General features: G+C 49.3%; 1 protein-coding gene and 1 long non-coding RNA gene across 4 annotated transcripts in view; one reads left to right on the top strand and one right to left on the bottom strand.

Moving 5' to 3' along the window:
• Positions 1 to 24,938, bottom strand: part of SMPD3 (sphingomyelin phosphodiesterase 3) — an 84,194-nt gene that overhangs the window by 28,203 nt on the left and 31,053 nt on the right. Inside the window, exon 1 of one of the 2 annotated variants that reach the window (XM_019655016.1) lies at positions 187 to 295. The exons of the other annotated variant lie outside the window; for it this stretch is intronic. The gene's annotated coding sequence lies outside the window, so the exon portion shown is untranslated. Of the gene's footprint in view, positions 1 to 186; positions 296 to 24,938 lie in introns of those variants that run through there. 2 annotated transcript variants of the gene reach the window in all.
• LOC109389546 (uncharacterized) lies at positions 9 to 7,138 on the top strand. 2 transcript variants are annotated; one of them, XR_002125408.1, is made up of 4 exons: positions 9 to 188; positions 440 to 632; positions 3,724 to 3,774; positions 6,508 to 7,138. It is a non-coding gene; the product is annotated as an uncharacterized LOC109389546 (long non-coding RNA). The 2 variants fall into 2 exon arrangements; XR_002125407.1 differs by lacking the exon at positions 9 to 188 and having other exon boundaries at positions 392 to 632.

Here is a 24,938-nt window from a genome sequence, read left to right as displayed (position 1 = left end):
GTCCTCTGTCCTTTCACAAACTACCTTTTTCCCTCTTTGAAAATAAGATCACATCAAGTCAAGAATTAAAAATGGGAAAAATTCAGTCAGAGCCTCCCTCTGCCAGCTCCACATCTCAATGCACTCCCAGGCGAGCAGAATCAGCTCCTACTACAACCCAGCTCAGCATCATCATTCAAAACGCACCGGTAGGAAATGGTAAAACAGAAGGACCTTTCATCCTGAGTGAGCGAGGCCTGCAACGCTGTTCTCCTAGCTCCGGAAGCTGGTGGTGCCTGGGCCCAGTGGAGTTGGGGCCTCTTACTTAAATAGGCATGGGAGTGGGCAGGGCGGGTCTGGGGGGCGGGCACGGAAAGTGGGACGGTTACCCAGCACAGCAAGGCAGTGTCCACGGAGCCAGCCATGGTCCTAAGCATGCGCCTGCCTGCTTGTCCACCAGGAGCCTCAAGCCCACAGGCCCCTAGACCACAGACCAGCACCTGGGGTGACCCCTGATGGACGTGCAGCTCCAAGTGAGACCATGTCCCTGGATGCACAGAGCTTGGTCCAGGCTCCTGGATGCCTCTACCTCTCCTGAGATACAGCCTGGGCAGCAGAAACAGTTGTGGAGTTGGACAGACCTCCCTAGACCAGTAAGTAGTGGCTTCAGGCCAGTCATCTCTCCAAGCCTCAGTTTCTACTTTCTGGAAATGAGGATAATAACACTGACTTTCTTGGTCAGTGTTTGCAAAAGGCCTGGAACCTAGGAAGTTGATTTGTTTATCCACATGGTGATGCTGGCTGGGGCCAGGTACCTTCCACATGGTTCAAGCCCAGAGAGGTTCGGTAACATACACAAAGTCACACAGCCCTCTACCTGAGTGTCAGGATCAGACCTCATGCAGACCTGAAACTAGGTTGGGGGGGCATAAACCCCTTAAGGATAGGGTGTGGAGCAGCTTTTGGCCTTGGGGAAAGGCCTTGACCAAACTCTGGTGAAAAAGTAATCCCTAGACCCCTAACCCAAGGCAAGTTTAGAGGCATGGCTGGACAGGCTAGCTCAGATGACCTGTCTGTGCATTTGGTTGCGACCTTAGGGAGGGTGCAGAAGTACCCCAGAGTAACTTCTAGGGATGGTTGGTTAGAGGAGCTGCCCCGCCCCTATTTCATATGTTGAGGCCCTCACCTCCAGTGTGGCTGTATTTTGAGATGGAGCCCTAAAAGAAGTAACTAATGTTAAATGGAGTCATAACGTTGGGCCTCTGATCCGATAGAATTAGTGTCCTTATAAGAAAGACATCAGAGAGCTCCTACCTGCTTGCACTAGCATGAAGGGAAGGCTTGCAATGTGAGGACTGCAAGCTAGGAAGAAAGATCTCACCCAGAAACCAAATCAGCCAGAGCCTTGATCTTGGACTTCTAGCCTCCAGAAGTGAGAAAATAAATTTCTTATGTTTAAGCCACCCAGTGTTTATGATATTTTGTTACGACAGCCCAGCAGACTACTACAAATGGCTGGGGCAAGGGGTGGCTGAGGAGCATGGAAAGGACCAGGAATGAATTCAAAGGTTTCCAGCTCAAGCAGCTGTATAGGCATTGAGGTGGCTGTCGGGCTAGGGATGAGGTGAGTGAAGACAGGGTTGTGATGCTGAGGGACATTTGCATGGATGTGACCACATGGCAGTGGGACAGTCAGGCCTAGAACTCAGAGGAGAGATCTGGACAGGACTGGGATTTGGGAATTATTAGAGTGTAGATGAAGTGTTAGGAGTGATTACATTTCAGATCACTTATTCTTTTTCAATTGATTCATTCTCATTCCATTGTCTTGTTATATTAGCTTTTGTCTTTTACATTTTTATAAAGAGTCAGACATTATTTTTTGCTTTTAAAAAATATAATTGTGGAGGGTGACCGGTTAGCTCAGTTGGTTAGAGCATGGTGCTGATAACACCAAGGTTGCCGGTTCGATCCCTGAATGGGCCACCATGAGCTGCACCCTCCTTAAAAGAGTCAACTATGCCATGTAGCATGAAAGCAATGTGTAACCAATGACCATGGCATATATATATATATATATATATATATATATATATATATATATATATATATATATATATATAATTGTACACAAATTCTCCCCAGTTTTTAAATGACTTTGTTTTCTCCTATAAGCCTTGTTTAGGACTATAGCAGAAATGTGGTTAGAATATACATGTGTGGTTAGAATTGCACATTTTTTACGGAGGTTAATTTTGTCTTCATTATTTGTGATGTCAGTTCTCTTGTCATCTTATCCAATTTCAAAAGAACATATCTCCCTTCACTTCAGCTTGCCAGATAATTTATCATTCAAAATCCCTGCTAGCAAATGCTTATTTCTTCCCCTTAGGGTTAAATTTGAAAGGCACAGTGTGTTTACTTTCATCCTAGGCCAAGCTGCTTTTAATCTCATGAAACTTTTCTTGTGTTATTTTTTTTTCTGAATTTTCCCTCATCATATGCCTCATCTCATTCATCTCTCTCTCCTATTTTAGAGCTGTGATACCATTTTCCAAATCAGTTATTTGCACCTGTTTGTTTTCTTTGTCTACATTTCTGGTTTGATGTTTTATTTTATCCTCAACATCACTGATTTGTTTGTTCTGTCATTTCAGTTATGCCAACTACTGCTTCCAGATGTTTTTCAGTCCTTTTATAGTTTTCACCATGGAATTAGAGCCATTGTTTGTTCTGATCTGTTCCTGTTAGTAATATTTTGGTCATGTATTTCTTTCAAAGCAACTATTACCCAGTTGATCTTTTTTGTTCCTGAGGCTTTTCAGATTCCATCATTGAAAAAGTTAATTGACATTTATTTAGGGCCTACTGTGTGCAGACCCCGCTGTACATGTATTTAGCACTTATTGCAGCCTGCTTCCCTTCTAAGTTCAGTGTGGCAGAATTCTTCAGTTAGAGCTGCTTTGAGGAAGGTTCTGAGTAACTGAGATTTAGTCCATCTTGTTCCAAAAGAGATTTAAGATGACTGAAATTGTGTTCTACGTTCAACATGATGAGACTTTTTTTTTAAGTAGTGAGAGAATTAGGGATAACGAAAATAAAGGTAGAAAAAACGTGAGGCAGCCAAGCAGATCTGAAGGTAGAGTGAGTGAGGGGAGGGCCTCTTAATTCTGACCATGGCCTCAGGTGGTATCTTATGACCCAGGCTTCTCCTTTTGATTATTTTTGGTGGCGTTGAAATAACCCTTTGTTTCAAGTTATTATTTGAATGGCTGCAGCACAAAAGCCCCCATGGTATGACTTTTTCCGAAAAGACCCTGTGTGGGAAACACTTTTTTTTTTTCTCCCAGTAGGGATGGAATTGCAAAGAAACAGAGGCAAGATACATGCATGATGGCAGTAGATGTGGCCGGCAGCATGTAAACAGTGCAATAGTTGCCTCCTGCTTGTCTTCCAAAAATCAGTATTGATTAACTAATTAGCCGGGTATTTCCTGTGTTCTGAATCATAGTTTCCCTGTTTTGTGGTGGCAAGTATAGTCTGGATAAGAGGAACCTTCTCGGGGGCTCTCTGTTCCCAAAGAGCTCCAGGGTGGCCTCGTTTCACACCTCTCAGGAAGCAGGCTTTCGAGTGACAGGTTGATTGCTGTATGGGTGGTTACCAAAAAAGAATCTATTTTATTAGCTGTTTGTCTTGCAAAGTGAAGTCGTCTTTTGAAACTTTATTAAAATGTCATTTTCCCAGGGTTTAAGAACACATCCTCTGGCTTTGCAGGAAGATCTGCAGATCCCACAGGTAAAGAGAGCTGTCATGTCAGGGTCTGACTCCAGCCCTGAGATTATGGTGATTGGGATGTGGCCACCCAGCCTTAGGCTCCCTTGGGGTGGAGGGAGGCCACTGAGGGACAGCTGGGTACCAAAGAGGTGTCACCAAACCTCATCCTGGTGCCTGAATTGTCTCTTTTTTTTAATACATCAAGGAAAAATAAAACTCTAGACATTCCTACACAAGAGACTGTGTATGGGTAGCTTTGCTTTTCTGTTTGAGGAGGAAATAGAAAACATTCCATTTACTCATTCTTTTTAGATTAAAAACAATTTAGTACTTTTTAAGTTTTAAAAAGTATTTGACCTCCTATTGGTGGCAGTGAAAGGAGAGGAGAGACAGAGGGAGACTGAAAGCCGCGGAGGAAAGGCAGGAGGCGGAGCCCTGTTCCCTGGGCCCCCGTGGCTGACCAGCCCTGCCCCAGCTCTGTGCGCTCAGCCTCCCAAAGGTGCCACAGAGGCTCTGCCTTTGGCCCCTCCCTCACCCTCACCCTGTCCTATCCAGAGTTAAGGCCAATCACTCTCAGCTCTGCAGTCCATTTCCAGTCCCTGCTCCCCCTCTTCCCTGGCCAGCACCTCCCCTCAGGCTTCATTTCTTGCCTGAATGGTGGCACAGTCACCAAGCCTGCTTCTGAGCCCTTCCCTCATGCCCCATGTCCAAGCCTGTGACTCCCCACAAGCAGCTCTGAGTTCATTCTGCCTTTGTCCAGATCTCCCTCCACACAGAGAACAAATCCCTCTGTCTAACCTGGCATGGGGGCCCTGGCCTCCTCAGCCTCACTTCTGCCTTTCCCTTCCTCCCACTCTCCTTTGTTCTGACAGCGCCAGCCTCTACCTCTCATCTTTCCTGGAACATGTCACACTCTTTCACGCCTCCATGCCTTTGCACGTGCTGTCCCCTGAGTCTGGAACACCCTCCCTGTTCAGTCCACCTGGCACCCGTCCTCTAAGGCTCAGTTCTATAGCTATCACCGCCTCCCCTTGATTGCATGCCCACCGGGCTTTGTACTGGCAGCTTAGAGCCCCCTGAGCACCAGGCACAGAGCCCCGTCCCTGAGAGGCACTCAGAGAACCTTGGTTGAATTAAATGGTTTCTGGCCAGGTCTGAATGTCCATCACCAAAAGGTTCAACTCCTTCCATACATACCAGGCGAAAGCTATGAGAAAAGTGCTCCCAATTGTTTGAATTAGTGCCTCAATTAGGCTGCCTTGTATAAAGGGAGATATGTAAAAATGTAGCCTTAAAGGTTAAAAGACTTGTGTAGACTCACACGTGTGGCATTAGCACCTGTAGCTTGCTGAGTTGACCATCATTTTCATCAACGTTTTTGGGGATCCACTGTGTGCAGGCACAGTGCTAAGAGTATTGCATGGATAATCTCTTATTTAATCCTCTGGCACCCATTTAATCCTCTGGTAGGAACAGCCTGGGCAGGTTAGGTACTATTATTCTGATGCTCAGAGAGAGAAACTGTGGCTCAGGGAGGTTAAATGACTTGTCCGGAGTCACACATCTAGAAAGTGGCACACAGCTAGAGACTCTGTGGGTAAGACTTATCCATGGCTCCATTCTGGCTAGGGTTTCGATTGCACAGGGCTCCCTGCTGCTCAGGAGGCATCCACAGGCAAGGGAGGAACACCCCCACCCCCTTCCCCTTTGCTGCCCAGAGGGGTTTGAGGTGGATGCTGCCACTGTTTGTGAATGACAAACACCCAAGTGTAAGTTGGCCCACAGCCGTTGTCTTGGACAGAGCTGGTGAGGCTTGGGAGGCATGAGCCAGCAGGAGCCAGGGAGAGCTGCTGTTAGAGGGCCAGGGGTTTGGGGAGACACCATAGTTGAGCCCCATTGTCTCTCACTGGGTCCCCACCATCCATTCGCCACAGAAGCCAAGGTAATCTTTCTGCCTACAAATCTGAGCACCTTCCCAGCTTAAAACATTGCTCCCAGGATGAAAATCCATCCCTGCAGCCACCATCTTCTCCTGTCTCACTTTTTGCCAATCTTATCCTCCCCTGCTTGTGCCTTCAGAGCCCTCCTATTTCCCCCCATGGTCCCCAGTCTCTCCCAGGGTGGGCTGTCCCCCCACACTGGAAACCCCCCCAACCCCGACCTTGCTTGGCTGGCTGCTCCTCACCTTTAGGTCTCAGCTGAAAAATCTCTTTCTCAGGGAAGCGTCCCTGATCTCCCCTTCCATTTAGTATTAGGGCCTCCTTCAGTAAGCACCCATTGTTCCCAGCCCTGCCTCAGGGGTGAGCTCGGAGGGGCTGGGACAGCGTCACATGTCAAACAGTCCTGGCCACCAGCATACAGACAAGGCTATGTGGAATGACAGCTGGGGGAAGGAATATGCCCCAATGTAACCCTTCAAAGGGAGAGGCCTGATCTGATTGTGGGATGTTGGGGACCTCCTAGGGGGGAGGGGGTCTGTCCAGGAGGTGGGCAGGTACCTGGAAGGTGCCAGGACTGTGGCCACATGGACCCCGTGCTGAAGCCACAGCTGTAGATGCCCATTCTCAAGGGGGGCAGGTAGAGGAAAAAAGGGGATCAAAGACAGAACCTCGGGACTCATCCCATTGTTGGCTTGGTGAGGAAAGAGAAAAAGAGCACTTGGGAGAGTGTGGAAGAATGCAGAAAGGTGGCTACAATATAGCGCTGTTTTTATTTAGTTCTCAGATAATCTTACTTTTTTTCTTTTTCCCTTAGAATAGCTGGAAAAGGAGGGCCCTACGTGGCAGTCCCTGGGATGAGAAAACCATGTGTCAAAGCTGTTGCTGAATCCCTCACTCTATTTTTACCTCCCTGACACTGCCCCTTTGAGCCCCGAGGAGGGAGCCTGGCCTGAGGTGGCCTGAGCTGGCGTCTCTGAGGCAGATGTGGCCAGCCCTCACCTCGCTCTCCAGAAACCACCAGAAAGATGGTTATTCACTTCTCTTGACCAGAAATAAATGCATTAGACAATGTTCTCAGGCAATCTTGAGGGATGTAAACACAGAATTACCCTATAAATTACTTGTTTCATTTCCTCAGTTCAAAGTTGGGTTTTTTGTTCGCATTAGTTACATTAAAATTGGACCGTAATTAATGTTCTTAAAATAGAATGTCCATATTCCCAAGTTTAGAAAGAAAAACCACCTAGGAATGAAAAAATGTGGACACATGTGAAATGCCATTCCATTAGCCACAGGATCTTTTATGAGCCTCAGTGGGGAGCGCCTGTCAAGTGGGGTTTGTGGCGGAGCACACCATGGCGGCCCGTGTCTGCGGTCACTTTCCATTCCCTTCCCTGCTCCAGGTCAAGGAAGCCTTTGACATCCGTGGCCAGGAGCTCTGCTGGTTCGCCAACCTCTAATTACATTTCTTTTTTTAAATATTGATAAACAGTCCCTCTGTTGATTCAAACGTTTTTAAACACTGAGCCTGTAGTTATTGGCTCTGAACAAAGACAGCAGAGCGTCCAGGCTCCTCAGGCCTGCAGACTCCTCCCTGCACCTCACACCGAATGAACTGTCTCTCTGGGCGGGGGTGGGGGGAGGTCACTTCAGGATTCAAAATCAGGCCTGGCTAGGCTGCAGGGTGAGGCCCTGCTCCCCGCAGAAGGGACTTCTGGCCTCTCCTACCCAGGCTCCTACTCTGGGTTTAGGGTGTAGGTTTAGGGGTGAGGCAGGAGGGGCCACTACCCCATGGCCTGATGCCCCACCGCACATCCGGTTGCCGCCTTGCTCATTTTTGAATGTCAGTCCCTGGTCCCACAGGCTTTGGATGTAAACAGGACAACGCCGGTGTGCTCCTGCCTACTCCCCAACACAGCTGCTACCTGGGATGGAGGGGATTGGGACTCAAGGGGATCCCTTCTAGTTCCATGGGGTCCAGAGAGGTAAGTGTCATCCATCCCATCTTGGGGACACTGACACAGAAGGACCTTCCAGGCCCAGGTGCCCCCAGAGGCAGCTGACTGCAATATGGGGGAAGGGTGGTGGTCCCTCTTCCTTTTGGAGGACTTTGGAGCCCAGTCAGCTGCTGCCTGTCAAGACTACCAGGTTCCTCGTCCTCACTGATTGGAAGACTCAGCCAGTGGCCAGGTATTGGGCATAGCTTCTGTAGTGACCATATCCAGAGTGGTGTACCTTGTTATAAATGGGGCGTGTCAGTGATGTCATTGATACCCCTAAGCCCAGTGGGTCCACAGGGCTGAGGCCAAGTTCTTGATATCATCACACTGTACCACAGCAGGGTGGCTACTATTCACCATTTTACAGATGAGGAAACAGGCCCAGAGAAGTAAAGCATGGAGCCCAGGATCACAGTGGAGGAGCTGGGATTTGCACCCAGGTCCGTCTGACTCTGAAACTAGAGATCTTCTCAATCCATCCTGCCACAGAGCCTCCTGGTCCCATTTCCTGCCTTTGGCAAGTGGCCACCCTCAGATACATGTATCAGGGGTGACGTGGTCCTGGGTTAGGGTCCAGGGCTCTGGAGAGGCGCTAGCTGCCATGGTACTTCTTATCGAGTCCTGCGTAGCTCTGCTGGGGTGTCCCCTTTAGTTGGGGGACGTTGTTGGCATGACCTATGTGGGCTCCAGTTTTAAGAGTAAATTATGGGTCAGCTTGGTGACCATTAGGCCCTTCTGCTACATCCCAGGAAATGGATGTAACCCTGTTACATGGCAAATCAGATATAATCAGCTCCTAATGCAATATGGTGTCTCTCAGTAACATTTATCAAGATGTAGAAGCTGGCCCAGTGAATTAGACAACAGTGGTGGTCAGATTAGACTTAGACAAGAATCAACTTGCACTTCCTGCCAGTTAAAAAAAAAATTAGCGGAAGGGGCAAACTTTCAGTGCCACCCATTGTAGGTACACACACTCTTGTGTTTCAGACACAGATGGGGGCATCTTTCACACAGGCTGAGCACACACCTGCAGCCTCATCCTGTCATGGTCACATCTTTCAAATCCTGACAAAGGGGCCTAGACATCGGGAACACTGCCCTGTTCAAACCGAACCTGGGAGATTCAGGGTTGGCCATTCCTGCCCCTTTTGTGCCTGAGGATGGTAAAATTCTCAGCTACTGAGTTCATGTACATGACCAACTCCGAGTGGGAAAGAATTTCTCTTCTGACTGGTGGTTTGGGAGTCACATAGGCCAAATCATAATCAGATTATTGGGTGATTGTGATTGACCTGTTAACTTTGGGATTGGATTGAACTTTCTGTCCCCGCCTCCTTCCCACTGCCAGCCCACCTGACCCATTGTGACCCCAGACCCACAGCAGACACTTCTTTGCAAACTCTCCAAGGCAGTGACCACTAGGAGCCAAAACATTCCACAGACTCCTACTACAGCCTCGCTTGGCTACGTGGGCCTGCCTTCCAGACCTCCCTGCAAGCTTTGCTGTCCCTTCACCCACACCAGGGCTGGCTGGTGACCTTCCTCTGACTCGTCAAGTCCCCCCTTTGGACCTTTGCTCCCCCAGGACCTCTCACAATTGGTAAGGTCTAATTCCTATAATAAATTTCGTATTCCATCATCCTTATAATGGCTGTGCTTCCCCATTGAACCCGAGCGATACAGCACCCACCCCAACTCTCCAGGCCTCAGTTCCTCTCTGTAAAATAGCGGTGGTATGAGACATACCAGCCCCAGAAAGGGGGCTGCATCCAGGTGCTAAGATGTTTCTGGCATGCATATTTGTCATGATCTGAGAACAAGCTTTAGGCCAGAATCATGACTCAGTCAGGCTTTTCATCTTGGCACCAGCTGTAGGAGCCCCACAGGGCAGGGCCCACAGGAGGTCAGTGAACATGTGTATGCTGGTGGCGGAAGGTGTGGGGCATCCTCCCAATGGTCTGACTGGTTATATAGTCCTGTGGGCGCTGTGACTGTGTTTAAGGCAATGGCTAGTCAGAGCCTAGGGAATTCCCCTGGCTGTGTGCTGAATTAGGAGGCTTCCGGGAAGATGCTGAGAAGGGCGAGAAGGGCTCATGAGGACTGAGACAAACTCTGCTGACTTGCTGGTGAGGAGGTTTGTTCCTGTAATGATGATGAGCTAGTCTTGCCTCCTGAGGCTGGAAAGTTGGTTTGGGCGCTGTATGAGGGTGCAGCACACCAAGCTCCATGCCCCTCCAGCCCCAGGACCTTGCTGTAACACTCTGCTCTTGGGTGTCCACAGGGCTCACTTCTTCACTGTATTCAGGTCCCCACTCCAGTGTCACCCCCTAGGAATAGACTACATCACCCAGTACAAAATAACACCCCCTTCCATCACCCTCTCTCCTTAACCTGCTCCATTTTTCTTTCTACAACATCACCACTTAACACATTATGCATTTCTGTATTGTCTCTCTGCCTCCACTAGAAGGCAAAGCCCCACGCACGAGGCAGGGAGTATGTCTGTTGTGTTCACTGTGGGATCTGTGACACCCGGAACAGCACCTGGCTCATAGCAGACGCCACTAGAAATTTGTTGCAGGTCAGAACTAACCTCTGTGTAAAGAAAAGTGCCCTGGCCTCACCACAACCTCTGTCTTCATTCACACCTGAAAACACCAAAGACAGCGCTCCTAGCCTGGAGGAAAGCTGCCTCTTGGTATCAGGGAGTCTGGCTCAATCAGTTAAGTATCAAACATGAGTTCTCAACATCCAGGGTTGTTTAGTCTTTTCTTCTAATCATTATTCGTGATCATGGGATCTGTAACCATTTTGGAAATGGATTTGGTGTGATTAATTTCTTTCCTAGCCTAATCTTCTATGGAAAACAAAAGTTCTAAATGAATGGATTTGCTGATGTTTAATTGCTTGCTTGATAACTTACCCTGGTCCCTTCCAAAATCAGGGCTGAGCATCACACCCTGAAGAATGCTCCATCTGGTAGTCCTGTAATGGAGGAGAGAAGGTCCCCATTCTCTTGTGACAGCACTTACTGAGTGCCTGTGACTAGAGGAGTGACACAGGAGACAGAGGGGCCAAGGCTCTTGAGAAGAGCTGTTGGAAGTCCACCCACTTTATTCTGCAGGGAGCATCAGTCCTTCCTGGTGCACCTGCGGCATGGCCGGGATGGTGGGCAGCATACAACCCTTGGCCTGGTTGCGCGGTTCAATCTTGGAATCCCCATGACCACAGCTTAGCACACAGAAGAGTGAAAGTGCAGGGGGTGGGGCACAGGGAGTGTCTGGCAAGGAACCTGTAGTAGCAGGACTGCAGGGACAAGTCGGGGTCCCTCAGGGAAGAGGTGGGAAGTCACCTGTGCCCCAGCCCTCCTGCCACTGAGGCACTAGCCCCAGAGGCTATTGTGTTTGCAGCCCAGCCCAGCCCAGTACAGAATCTTGGGGTATCATGACAGCCTGAAATGCGGTTTCAAAGAATATAACATAGAAAAGAAAACTTTCCACGGGAATTAGAAATGAAAAGATACCAGTACTTGACAGGGCCACTCCAGTGACTTGGAACACTGTGGGAGACCTCGTTCTTGGCAACATCAGAAGTGGGGCAGCCCTGAGTTTCCTGTTACCCCAGTCACGTGTCCAGACTTGCTGGGCCCGGGGTGTCAAGCTGGGGTAGAAGCTGGCTCTGATCCTGACATTTGATAACTCAGAGAGTGGGATTTTCCTCTTCTGCTGATTTGATTTTTAACTTTGGGGGTGTATCCTTTGTGAAATGTGTAGCGTTTGGGTGGAGACCTGTTTCTAAGGCACTGTGAGTGGGTGGGGACAGCAGGGTTTCTTCCTGCACCGCAAGTGTTTGGATGAGGTGTGGGGCCCTGCATCTTCTGTCCTACTGGCCTGGACCACACAGTTCCGAAGACCCTGCTAGCTGCCTTGGCCAGGGATCACGAAAGGAGATGCACAGAATCATTCTATTTGGGAGGCCTTATGTTCCTCTTGCATCATGAACCTAGCTACACTCAGATGAAAATGGTGACTTGGAGTAAAATGTGTGGTCTGAAGAAAGCCTTTTTCCTCTTTCAGAAATGTAAGTAAACATGGCACGGCCCCTGGAGAAATGCCAGCTCAGCCACACGATGGCACCCTCAAGCCTGGCCCTTTCACTGTGAAACCCTTGCTTCACTCCCATGCCCCTGTCTACATCTACCGGGACAATTCAGAGGCTTATGTGGACACATCCCCCTCTTCCAGCTGGGCCTCCCCCTTGAGTCATCCTCTGCCCGCAACCCAGGACTTAACAACTAACACGGGTAGCACCACCCTTATGCTGGATGAGGTGCTGAGTGATTTGCCTCACTCGGCTCTCAACCCTGTTCCCATCTGAGAAGCCCCCGACGGTCACAGCTTTTGCCCTTGGTCAGCAGCAGGCTGGGATTTGAAGCCCCATGGATCTGACGCTAGAGTCTATTCTCTCAGCCAGACTGCCATTCTTCATGGGGCCTCTTGGATGATTCATTTCTTATTCTCAACCCAGAGACAATGAGGCGTAAACCAGAATAAAAGGGGGCTATTATGATATCACTATTTGCCATTTATCTAAATTAGATAATAAATCACGGAGCTGCTTGAAACAATATACATGTCAACCTCCTGAATATCTAGTTATCACTGAGCATCATTTGATGGTGCCTCTGGTATAATTAACACTTTCGTCTAGAAAATATGATATTTCTGTGAAATGGAAAAACAAAGGAGAAAATAAATCTAATGTGCCCTCTTCTTCCTTGGGGACAGGGCAACAGACCCGTGGTGGCAGTCGTGGTGACAGTCGGCTGCGATGGCTTGGGATGGTGGGTGGATGAGGAAGCCTTCCCTGCCCTCTCCTGGCCAGGGCTGTGCCCTGGGGAGGGGGAAGCGTGTTGCCACAGTAGCATCAGGCCCAGCTGAGAGATGCTCACCAGCCCCAAATAATCTGTGCCCATTCACCAGTTTCAGCATAATTGGGCAGCTGCCACTGGCATCTCCAGATGTTTGCCTGTAGCGACGGCGATGTGGTTCAGTGTTTTCATTGAGAGCCTCGTAAAAAGCTCTAGCTGGTTGGGGACGCTTATTGTTCATTTTATTTGAGCTCCTTATCATGTGCAAAATGTTCCAGGCACTATTAGGAGACACAAAAGACTCAGAAAACACAGTTTCAGGGGGCGGAAGCTCACCGGAGCATGGAGGAGACACGGCCACCACCGACATTTACAAACGTTTGCTGAACACAATCAGCGGGTAAGAATGAAAGGCCCTTGCGGCAGCACAGCAGGGCGGTGGGTGGAGGTGGAGCGGAGACTGAGGACTTAATGCTCGCCTGAGGGAAGCTTCTAAAATCAGACGGGTGTGTTCCAGGCCGTTTGCTCATTAATGTGGTCTTCAGATTAATTCTCAGCCACAACGGGGTATGGGGGCCAGACAGGGATCAGGAAAGAGTAAAGGGGACACATATCTTGCTTGAGGTGAACATTTGAGGTGGAGGTCCAGGCACATTATAATTATTTCTTAGCCATAAATGTAACTTGGCAAGATGCATTGATTCACACATAGGTTGCTAAGAGCATTTAAGGGAAAATAAAACATCGGCAATGAAAACTGTCCCCATCAATTTACCAAATTCGTGTCTGAGTCAGCAGCATGGAAGTGTGGAGAACCCTGCTCAGAGGCATAAATTAAAGCTGTCTTCCTTGGGAAGGGATCATTTAAATGACCAATCATCTCTTTTGAAAAAATACTGTAAGAGTATTCCGTTTTTTAAATTGACTTCATTTATTCTCCTCCTCTTATTGAAAAAAGATTTGTGAAGGTTTATAACAAAAGATAATGATGGTGAGGTTGTTAAAATAGACATGGGAAATTAGAACCCAGTCAGAAAAGAGAATACAAATTTTCTAATTTCAATGGCTAGCCTTACTCCTGTGAACAAGCTCTAAACTAGTTCTGAGCTTCCTGTAATCCAAGGTGAAAAGGAAAACATAATTACGTAGGTTCAGCTACTAAAATGGACAAAGTATATCAGTTTTTGAGCATTTAATTATGTGTGAATTTATAAAAGCAACGGAGGCAGAGGAAACTCCTGAGGGAATGGGGGAGGTATTTAAAAAATATTTAGAAAGGAAAAGATGGATTTAGAAATTTTTGGTGTGTTTGAGAGGCAGAGTTTGGACAACAATGACAGGCACATCCACTAAGATCTGGGTGAACCTGGGGTCACTCCAATTCCATCAGATTATTGCTGAATGAATCACTTCCTGCAGTGAGCAAGCCAGGGCCAGGGCCCAGGACCCAGGCATTCAGCGTCCTCAGGGGTTCTATTTCTCTGGTCTGCCCAGACAGCGCAGGGTACATTTTGCACATAAAGAACTCAACCATGGCCCTGTCTCCCCTGGGCTGAGAGCTCAGGAGGGTAAAACACACATCCCCAGCTGTCTGCCTGCTACTAGTAGCCACTCAGTTAGTGTTGGATGACAGTAGCTCACAAACCAACAATGGGAAGAATATCCATAAAATGACGAATACCATTTGTAACTTAATGGGAGCATTTTCGGAGCTTTCAATGACAACAATCACATCTGCCAGTTTTTGAGATGGAGAACTGGATGGACCTGCCCAGGGGCAGTGGGCAGTTATGAAGCATTGGATGCATGAGTATAGTTGTGATGTTGGACTTCTTTTTAGAAGGACCTATCATGGCCCTTCTGATGGAGTGCTCATCCAGGGGCTCTGCTTAGGTGGGCTGTGTCAGGTGTCATAAGGCCCTGTGGGTGCTAGATGGGTACTGGAAAGGTGGTGGGGGAGAGATGGCAGCAGAGAGGAACCCTCAATGAGAACGCTGGCTTCTCTAGCTGTCCTCCCAGCAGGTTTAGGGTGGGATTTGAGCAGGCACTGTGGTTTCCCAGCTGGTTTGCAGCTGCCTTTTATCCTCAGTTACTCAATGCAGGTTCCTGTGCTGCTCTAAAGATCCTTTGTGTTTCATTCACCATTTTGTTTGAACTCTCCCTAGAGGGCTCATTTGGGCCCCCTGCAGAGAATGCCTTTCCTGAGAAATGCAGCCCTGGACTCAGGCAGGCAAGGTCTCCTGGAGGCACCTGAGCTCAGGGATGCCGGGCTGGACATCAAGCCCCCAGGAGGAGGGATGCATCTGCAAACAAGACATCACCTGTGGCCAAGGCAGGGCCTCTTGTCTGACCCAAGCTGGGTCTGTGCTGGGGGCAGCTGAGTCTGAAACGAGGAGCACAGAGCAGGAGTGCTGCCCCAGGGCATGGCAGCAGGTGGCAGTAGGTCTAGTGCCTGATGGGAGGCTTTGCATAAGTCAGTCTCGTTTCCTCTCTGGGCCTCAGTTTTTTCACCTCTGAAGTGGGGGTTTGAATAGCTCCTTAGTAAGATGGGATTGGTCCTGATTACTGGGGCTAATATTGTGCCCCGGAGGCTGAAGGGCCCACCAGATCCCTCCCCTGCCTTGACACAGGTTTTACATCCTTACATCCACCGGAGGGGAGGCTGAGCTTAAGTCACCCACCTGAGCAAGCCTCATGCTCCAACCCATGTGAGAACTGAGGCGTCCACACAAACCCTGCGGGGCCCCTGAGGGCTGTGAGACGCAAGTGCTGTGAAGAGCCTGAAGAGGCCCCCGCCCCCTAACTTCGCTTCACAAGGACTGAAGACTTAGTACTCAGAGGACCCTCAGTGCAGCCTCGATGCACACAACGTCCAGTGAGTGCTGGTGTTAGTATTCCAAACTGGTTACTCTGTGGGGGTCAGGAAGCCCAGGGCTCAGAGCAGATGCTCCTGGGGGAGGAGAAGGGCAGGGCTGAGGGGTGGGCCTGGGCTGGCCCACCCTGAACATGGCTGGTGTTATCACTCCAGATGCCGCTCAGAGGTGCAGGCACACATGGCACATCAATTCCCCCCACTTCTCCACCCCACGCCCCATGCCCTGCCCCTGCCCCCGTGGGCCTTACCACCGCCACCCCTAGCCTGAGGGGTAGGGTTGTCCTGTATTTTTATATGCTAAATCTGGCAACCCTAAGCGAAGGGTTTAAGAATGAACAGTGGATGAGCTACTGGATTTAAATAACCCTGACTTTGGACCCTGAGACTCATGAAAAGCTGCGAGTGCGTAAGCATTCCAACTACAAATCCTTGCTTTGCTGTGGGGTTCAGCTGAGAGTCATTTTGTTTCTACACCACTATGGATGGAAATACTGAAGTAGATCCTGGGTTTTTGGTTTGTTTGCTTTTTGCTTTTTAATTCAAAAGTTTCCCAGACACAGAGAAGGACTTATAAGCTAGCTGAAGGGCCTTACACTCTTTTACCTAAAGTATCTAAAGTAGTACTTTAGATAAAGTACTTTAGGTAAAATAAAGAGTAATACAGATACCTGTAATATTGACAGGCCCTCATCCTATGATCAATGGAGAGAAGTTGAGCAGGACTGTGGCATCTGAAGTTTCAGTTCAGAAGTTGCTCAGACTTTGCAGCAGATGCCAGCGAGTTCTGCCCCAGTGGGGCATCGGCTGAGCATCACTGACTGCCACTGTGGGAGGGTGGGAGGGTGGGAGGGGAAGGGACTAAGGATGAGCTGCTGGCCAGCTAGGCTGCCCACAGGAATCGAGGCTGGGCAGGTAGGCAGACGTGATGATGAATAATCAGAGAAAATGAAGCCCATGCCCAGCAATGGAGGAACACACAGCCAACATGTAGAGCATCCTTGTAAAACTCACTGGGTCGCTAAAGCAAGCCCCATGCTTTACCTCAGTTTTGAACTCTGTAAAATGGAGCATCTAATGCTTTCTCTGCTTTGTCCTGGTGGCACCCAGGCGAAGTGACTGTGATACCCTGGGGATCCCAGGGCAGTGGGATGGCCATCCAGAAGTACTGAGGGCTAGAAGGAGGGTGGGAGTTGGGAGCTAAGAATGGAAATGATAGACATGAAGAATTCCTAGGCATGGGTCTGGCTCATCAAGTTTTGAGATAGGGTGGCTGAGAGGCCAGCATGCCTTGAGCAAAAATGAGGGCGTGGGAGAAGTAAATGTGTTTTGTGACACGATGAGTTCAAGCAGCCAAAGGACACTTGCTGAGAAGAGAAATGAGCCAAAGACGGCACTGTCAGGAAGGCCTGCGTGTGGAACCAGTGAGGAGACAGGAGACAGGGAAAGAGGAGGCAGGAGGACACTGGGACAGTGCACTGCACTGGAACTCAGGGAGGCAGGGGCAGCTGCTGGTCAGAGCTGGGCCCAGCCAGACGAGACTGGAGGAGATCTGGGGCACCTTTCTGGGAAAGGAATAAGGAAGGGAGGGCATGAGCTGCACATTACGAGGAACAAATGGATGACGAGGACATGGAAGAAAATTTTACTGACTGCAGCCCGTTAAGAACTGTGAGTGCCCATTGGCTTAGTGCCCAGAGCCAAGATATACTGCCATTCCTGACTGCAAGACACAAACCTTGGGGGTGGGCAGGGAGGAAGCCAGGATGACAGCTGCCAAGTCCTACAAGTGACCAAACCACCTAACACCAAACATACATAAAAGGTCGAGATCAGAAAATTCAACAGAGGGCCGGCCGAGTGGCGCGATGGTTAAGAGCTGGCTTGAGACGCCACAGGGCCCCGGTTCGGATCCCACATATGAGGGCCAGTGACACTGCCCTCTACAGCTAAGATGCTGAACAGCAGCTCAACCTGGAGCTGGGCTGTCCTGAGTCGCCGGCGACGGCGTAGGCTGCAGCCCCTGTCGCAGTGGGTTGCCATGGGCTACCGTGGGTAGCCAGCAGCCAGCAGCCAGCGTGAGCGGCCAACAGCCGCAGTGAGCGGCCGTCCAGAAGCCGGCGACTGATCTGCCTCACCCAGGAAGAGCGCAATGATGGTGCCAATTGGGCCAGTGAAGCAACGTCCTCCACAACCAGACTGAAGAACAAAACGACAGCAACTTGTCTGTTCCCCTTCCCCCAATTCCCCAGCACTGTTCCCATCCCCCCAATTCCCCAATAAAAATCTTAAAAAAAAAAAAAAAAAAGAAAATTCAACAGATTTCCAGCCACATCTACCTCCCAAAATGTAGCTGGAATCCAGAAGCAATCAGAAAGCATCTCTGAACAAAATGACTGCCACAGCACCTCCGATAGTAGCGTGCTTTGCTTTGTAAGGAGAAACATAAAGCCCTCACTCAGAGTCAGCCTGCTTTTATTTAACACACAGTTCTGACAAACATTGTAACTTGGTTTCAATTAAAAAAAAATCACACCCAAGAGAAAAAGCACAAGGTAAGTGGCTCTGCAAATCTCAAATGTGTGAGATCACCACGGTGAGGAATTGGCATAGGAAAGCTCCCAGTTCCCACTCAAGACTAATATTCTGTGATTCCCATATTTTGTAAATAGGGTCCCCCAGTTATAAGACCTGGAGAAATAACATTCCATCTCCGTTGCTTAAGAAGCCAGGGCCATGTGTGGTACCTGCCAGAAAGTTGTGCTTTGAAAAGTCTTGGCTGTTGAAGAGGGAATGGAACCCTATGTACTCACCATCTTAGGTACATAAACTTCCTAATAATCTTACAAGTAACTATTAGTTTTACCATTTATAGACAACAATACAGAATTAAAGAGCTGAAGTGATTTGTCTCAGCTCACACTGAGAATGCTTTTTTCCTGTCACCCTCTGCTTCCCTCCGGTTTTCGGCAGAGTGCGGTGTGCAATGAATGCCTGCTCTGACATCAGATGGACCTGCTGGGCTTGAGCTCAGGTGATGCATGCACTCGAGGGTGGCGGTGATGCTCTCACTGTCCCACCAGCTCACTGTGGGGGCCTCATGATCCTGCCTTGGCCTTCACAGTTTTGGCCACTCTGAGGGCTGGAGAGGTGGGGGGAGTGCCAGCCCCACTCCTGCCTCTGAATCCAGGACAAAGTTCCCTCCCCTTGTGGGTAGACCTCGAGTGGTGGAGTCTTTGCAGCTGGAAGATAAACAGATAGCTCCGAGAGCCCCATCACAAGGGGTAGTTTTGTGAACCCCATCTTCCAGGAAAAATTACTCCTGAAGCACTTTGATGGTGACAGGCTCTGTTTTTCATTCTTTAATTGTTAAGAAAAATACACCCATTTCAGTTTATTCAAAACAGTGGAAAACCATTGAGGTTTTTCCTGTGTAAAGGTCAAACTATAAAAAGATAAGTGGATTCAGAGAAATCCAGGCTAGTCATGAAAATGTGGCAGTGTATTAAAATGGATATCACAAAAGGATTTATTCCTCCTTTGGAAACAGCTCATAATAACCTCCTCTCTACTCTCTCCCCAGTGTGTGTTAAATTCTTATTTGTAGGTTCAAAGACACGAAGTAAGCGACTTTTCAATGGGTAGAGAGTGAGCTGTACAGACTGGGGTCCTGGATCAGAATTTCTGAGCAGCTGCTACACACCATGTGTGAAACCCAGAGCAAGTATCCTTACTTCCCTGAGCCTCAGTTCCCTCACCTGCAAAATGGGGAAGAACCCCTGTCTCTCGCACTGGGAACCTTTCCCACCATCCTGTCCATGACTTCCACTCGAGAGGCACAAAGATGAGGCCTGGCTTGACCTCCTGGCAATATGAACTCTGAGGAGGGCACCACTGCTGGACTCCAGCCCTGCTCTGGCGTCTTTCCCCACCTCTGGCTACCGGACGTCCCCAGACTGACAGGTGCTGTGCATGGACTTAGGTGACCTGTGAAGTCCTTGCATCTGGAAGATAAACAAGTAGCTGTGAGAGCCCCATCACGAGGATGTTTAAAAGGGGCACTTGGTAATTTAACTGCTTTGTGAAGCCAAGCAAATGATGGGGGAATGATAGAGTGTTTTGAAAACACAGCCTGGACAGTAAAATCCTCACTTTCCTCTTTACTATTTAAGAACTTGGAGAAAATCTTTAAGAGTGTCCTTGGGAAGATAAGGAACAGCTGTGTCCCTTCTTGATCAAATCACAGCTCCATCACCCAGTTTTGTGCAGCCCTGCCTGTAGCGTAGGCCCAGCCTGTCTCTCTCTCCTCAGCCCACTCACTGGTGGGTAGAGGAGGGGATTTGGGATTTGGTAGTCAGGTTTCGTGGTGGCAGTCCCCAGGCCTGGGAGCCAAGCCCCACAAATGGGAGCTGGCTTTTGTTTCCTTATTTGTGTCCAAGTAGGAACAGAATGGTATGTGCAAAAAATCTGTAGGGAAGAGCCCCGGCTCTTGGGTCTGGTCAACAGAGAGGATCTGAGGGAGGCTGGCAGCAGCCAGATACCGCAGCTCTCAGGTGAAGAACGACATGTCTCATGTGTGTTCCACAAAGGTCACATGGGCGCAAGAGGGGAAGGGCTCAGAGACAGCGAGGCCAGGTAGAAGGTTGCCTTGGTCACCCAGGGACACGGTGGTGGGGATGCAGGGGACAATGAGACTGGGGGGGCTGATGAACCAGTGAGTGGTACAACATGGAGGCTCAGGGGGAGGCGGGCCTGGGAGGGAGTCTCAGGCCTGTGCCCTGGGCACCTGGGTGGATGGTGAGGCCTCCATATGACTTGAGATGGGGGAGGACTGTTATGGATTTGGGCATCTATGGTGGGTCAGGGTTAGACAGGTAGCAGCTGAGGTGCCTGAAGGATTTCTAGCTGGACCTGTCCATGAGAGCAGGGGAAATAAAGTGCAGTTAGGGAGAGAATCAAGTCAGAGATAGAAAAGTGGATGAGGCCAGCACACAGGTGGCTGGTAAGCCCAAAGCGTGAACACGGTCCCACGGGGAGAGTACAGGGTGAGACCCAAAGAGGGCCAGGAATCACTGACATTCGAGTTTGAGGAAACAGACTCCGTGGAGAAGCCCAAGGAGCTGGTAGAGAGGTGACTGGGAGAGCATGGGTCGGGGCACCCCAAGATGAGAGTCTGCAGGGGTGGGGGCAGCAGGGAGGATTGCCTTAGAGGTTGGGCTCACAGCTGGGTTAACCTGTGGGCGATTGAGAGGAATTCAGCCCCATCAGCAATGCTGACATGCTGTGGTTTCAGCCAACTGCTTTTCTGGATAGAAGGTTCAGAGTGGGCTTCTTGGGGGGTTCCAAGAAATCTATTTATGAAAACTATCTTACATCTTAAATTTTCTCTCTGCTAGGACTGTTTTAATTTAGGTAACCTGAAAAGCGTAATCACAGCTACTGTGTTTATATTATTTTAATCTTGACTTTAAAAAATATTTATAACAGATGCTTATTTTAAACAGTAACATGAAGTTCTACTTTACTATCTTTTATACTCTTCAAATGAAGAGCCTAATTTTAAAACATCTATAAATTAGGTATGTAATTTGTAGACTCTTGGAGAGTTTTTTTCTTTTAGGTCACAGAGATCTGTCTTAGACCATTACGTATTTAATGTGACATGCTCTGCTTTGCAAAGTAGGAGAGAGGGGAGCTTGTGGCTCAGCTTTGCCCCCAAATGTGTTCAACAGCCTGATTTAGCTCTGAAATGATTGATTATTCATTGGGTAGCTATTTAGAGTTCATCGCATCAGATTCAAACTGACAATATGTGCAGGGCAAGGGCTGCTAGGCAAGTCTAGGCAGAACCAAATGGAACCTGAATGGAGCTGGGACTCTGACTTCCGGGAGGCTCCAAGATCAGACCTCCATTTAGACAGGTAACAAGGATGCTGTTGCCACTGTGCCTGGAGATAACAGCATGTGACAGTTGCTTCCTGCTGGGCCCAGGTCAGAGAGGACACCTTGCTGTGACACTTTCCCCTGCTAGGTGCCTCACTTATCTGCCTCTTAACCCCTGCCAGTCCCTCCCCATCTCTCCCTCCCTAAGGCCTCAGATCCTGCGCTGTCCCAGGCCTACACTCCTCATCCCCTCTTCCCTCCATAAGTCATTGCAGCTGTCCCAGCAGGGTTTGCCCCCAATCCTTGCTGACCTCATCCAGCATATCACTAACAAACTGCAACGCCTAAGTCTCAGCCCACTGTCATCTCCTAACCCTGGCAGGTTTCCTCTGAATGGCACCACCCAATTCGTCCCCTCATTCTGCCTCCTCTTTGTATGCTTAGCAAACAGTTTATCTTGGCAGGTTCAACAGGAAGCAATAATAGTGCTAAAGCCAGGCGCTGGATGGACCTTATATTTCTGAAGCTGTGTGTGTGTAGGTAGGTGTGTCTTAGGTGGGTGTTTAAGTTTCCAGGCTAAAGTATTGCTACCCACGCTAAAAGGAGCAGCCCTTGGGGCTTCAGGCCCTGTCTACCTGGTGTGTCAGAGCACAGGCAATTCTATATTCCAGAGGCATCTTGGCCCTGGATCTACCTTGTCCAAGCCCAGGTGGGAGGCCTGTGTCCTGGGAGGATGCCTCAGTCCCCACAAGAGCTCCATGGCCTGGGAAGCTCCCCATGGATTGCTGGGGCACTCGTTCACAAACGCTGTACCCAAAGGCTCTTTGTAGTGGCTGCTGTAGTTTCTGCCCAGACCCCAATTCAGGGATAGTACACCTATCCCCTAGATGCTGGGCCTATCTCACAGCTGCGTCCTTCCCTGGGAATTGCTCTCAACAGAGGTGAACTGCATCATTCTAGGTTAAGGCCCCTCCTAGAGTTTGGCCTGTGGCCAGTGACTGGCTGATGGGGAGGGGGCACCAGGGCCAGGCCCCTTAGCCTCCATTTGGGACAATTCTGAGGTGCCATCTCAGTTCCTGAGTTCCCTGTAGAACACTAAGGCCTCAGTTACAATCACATTCTGGGTCAGTTTCTCCCTCTGCCTGATCCTGTCTTCTTCACTTCCATGTACTCACTATTAAATCTGCACACAACTCATGGAACCCAGTCTAGGATAGCTGCCATGGTTTAACTGAGAAAGACACTGGGCTGACCCACAGCCCCTCATCTCCTCCAGACGCCCCCACCCCGCACCCCGCACCCCCCACCATGGAGCTGCAGAGGTGCTGCAGTTGTTCTGTTACATTCAGACCTCCCTAAGAGGGCACCTGGGAAGCGTTTGTTTCTGGACTTGAACTTAGGAAAAAATGTGCTTCTTTGGGCCTTTGGTCTGTGTTTGATTTGTGTTTATGCTACCAACACCAACAGTTGGGGAAGAGGTTGGGCTTTCTTTGCTTTGGCTGCTAGGAACCTCGGAGCCCAGCCTGAGGCCCCTATGTTGCAAGACACCCTGGCGTCTTCTAAGTTCCCTTAACATATCTTCCTCACTATTATTATTTGTGTTTATTTTGCTGTATCACACAGCTCCTTCCGAGCTGCCTCAAAGCCATGAGGTGGGGTACAAATGAATAAACACATACATACAGCCACAGGGTTATCTTGTCAGACAGACCTGTTCCCAGATCTGGGACATTTGCTAAGTCACAATTTCTCCAAACCATTGTTTCTTTAGCCAAGGAGTAGACCTGATGCTTGCATCACAGAATTATTTTGAAGAGACATACAATAAGCACGTGCCTGGTACATATCCATGCTCACTAAATGGTAGGCCTTAGTAACGGTTTTTTACAAATTCGTGTTGCTCTTAAGAACCTGCCCTTCCATGGGGTCAAATCTCCCTCCTTCTTTCCTGTCATGTGTTGGCTGTCGGACAAGATGCATTTCTAGCCTGTTGGGTTTTGCTTCGTTGTGGGAGATAAATGCCCACCCAGGCACCCACAGCTTACAGCAGACTGTGTGGACCAGCAGGAGAGACAGTGGAGATGTTCACTGATTGTTAATTCAGGCAGGTGGATACACAATTAAAACACCCACGGTATAAATGAGCACCTACTTGGCTGGAGAAAAACTAAAATTACAACTCTCTATGTAAACTGAGCCTTCATAAAATAAAAAAGGGTTGTAGAGGAGAGACTGGGGATGAGTAATTTAACCAAGACGATGTAAATGTAGGCCTTTGAATACTTTAAATATAGCCATCTGATATAAAAAGAATTGCACTAAATATTTTAAAGCTGAGATCTTTCCTAGGGTGAGAGACTCGCTTTCCTGATAGGGACATGTTCCCCAAAAGGCAAGTGGGGAAGGCAAACAATAACATCCATGTCGGCATCACACCCCCCTCCAGGCAGCTTAGGAGGATTCTATGCATTTGTAGTCTACACTAGCACCCCATATGCCACACGTTTCTGTGCAAACCCATTTGGAGCCCAAATTGTAACAGAAAAACCCATTTCAAAGGGGAGGTGGCTTGGGAAGAAAGTCTTTCTTTTGTTCATTCCTAAAGTCACCGGTGGCTCCTGGCTGTGTCCCCTCATAAATGCCACATGGGCCTGCACCTCAGCCTGGAGCTCATCCAGAGATGGGTGTGAAACTAGAGTTCCTTGTCTTTCTTGGAAATGAGGAGCCTGAAGCAGGGAACCATCCCTGAGCCAGATCTAGGGCAGGCCTCCTGGGTGCATCTTCCTTGGGAAGACAGGGTAATGGGGTAAGGGCAGGATGCTGAGGAGGGGCTCAAGGGAAGGATGGAGAGTGGGTGGAAGGAGGGCAAAGCTGGGCACAGACCAGGCCCTGGATGATCGATTTGCAGGAGTGGGCCTCAGGAAGGGGGAGGAGTGAGGAAATAGGGGGAGGCTGGGGGCAGAGCAAGTATCTGGCGGGGTCATTTAATCCTGGAGGGGTGAGGGATGCTGGGCTGCACCTCTGGCTGGTTTAGGAAGGGCCAGGCGGGTCTTGCAGGAATTTGCCTCAGAGCTGGTGTGACCAGCAATGAGACAGGGAGAAGCTCGTGGTTGATGGTGCCCTGCAGGGGCTGGCTGCAGTCTGAGACATGGACTGAGCATATTAACCAGCCTCAGGAGTTTGGGTCAGGCTTCAGGAGCCTTCCTTTGGGGCATCAGTTAGTGCAAGAGGGACAGTCAATACCTGGGGGACCAGGGACCCCCTGCTCTATCATCCACGGGTAGCCCCTTGTCTACCACATGTGGGGACAATGACGCCCTCAATGCATAGCCTGAGGAAGGAGGCAGTGTGGGGCTGCATTTTTAGTGTTTCAGCATCTAATGACTGTTCTTAAAAACCTGTTACCTACACATTTCCTTGCACCTCCCGAGTTTTGATGAGTGAGAAAACCCATGTATGTGACCTTCATCTCTATAACAAGAAGTTTCTTCCCTTCCTATGGAAGACAGAGGGTCAAAGAAGACTAAGGGCCCCTCCCCCTGCCCGACATAGCATGGACGCCTCGGGGTCAAGTTTCTGAGCACTGGCTGGTACATTTTCCCATGTGAGGATGATGA

This window comes from Hipposideros armiger, unplaced genomic scaffold, assembly GCF_001890085.2.
Source record: "Hipposideros armiger isolate ML-2016 unplaced genomic scaffold, ASM189008v1 scaffold_9, whole genome shotgun sequence".
Classification (NCBI taxonomy): Eukaryota; Metazoa; Chordata; class Mammalia; order Chiroptera; family Hipposideridae; genus Hipposideros; species Hipposideros armiger.
This window is presented reverse-complemented; position numbering and strand designations above follow the sequence as displayed.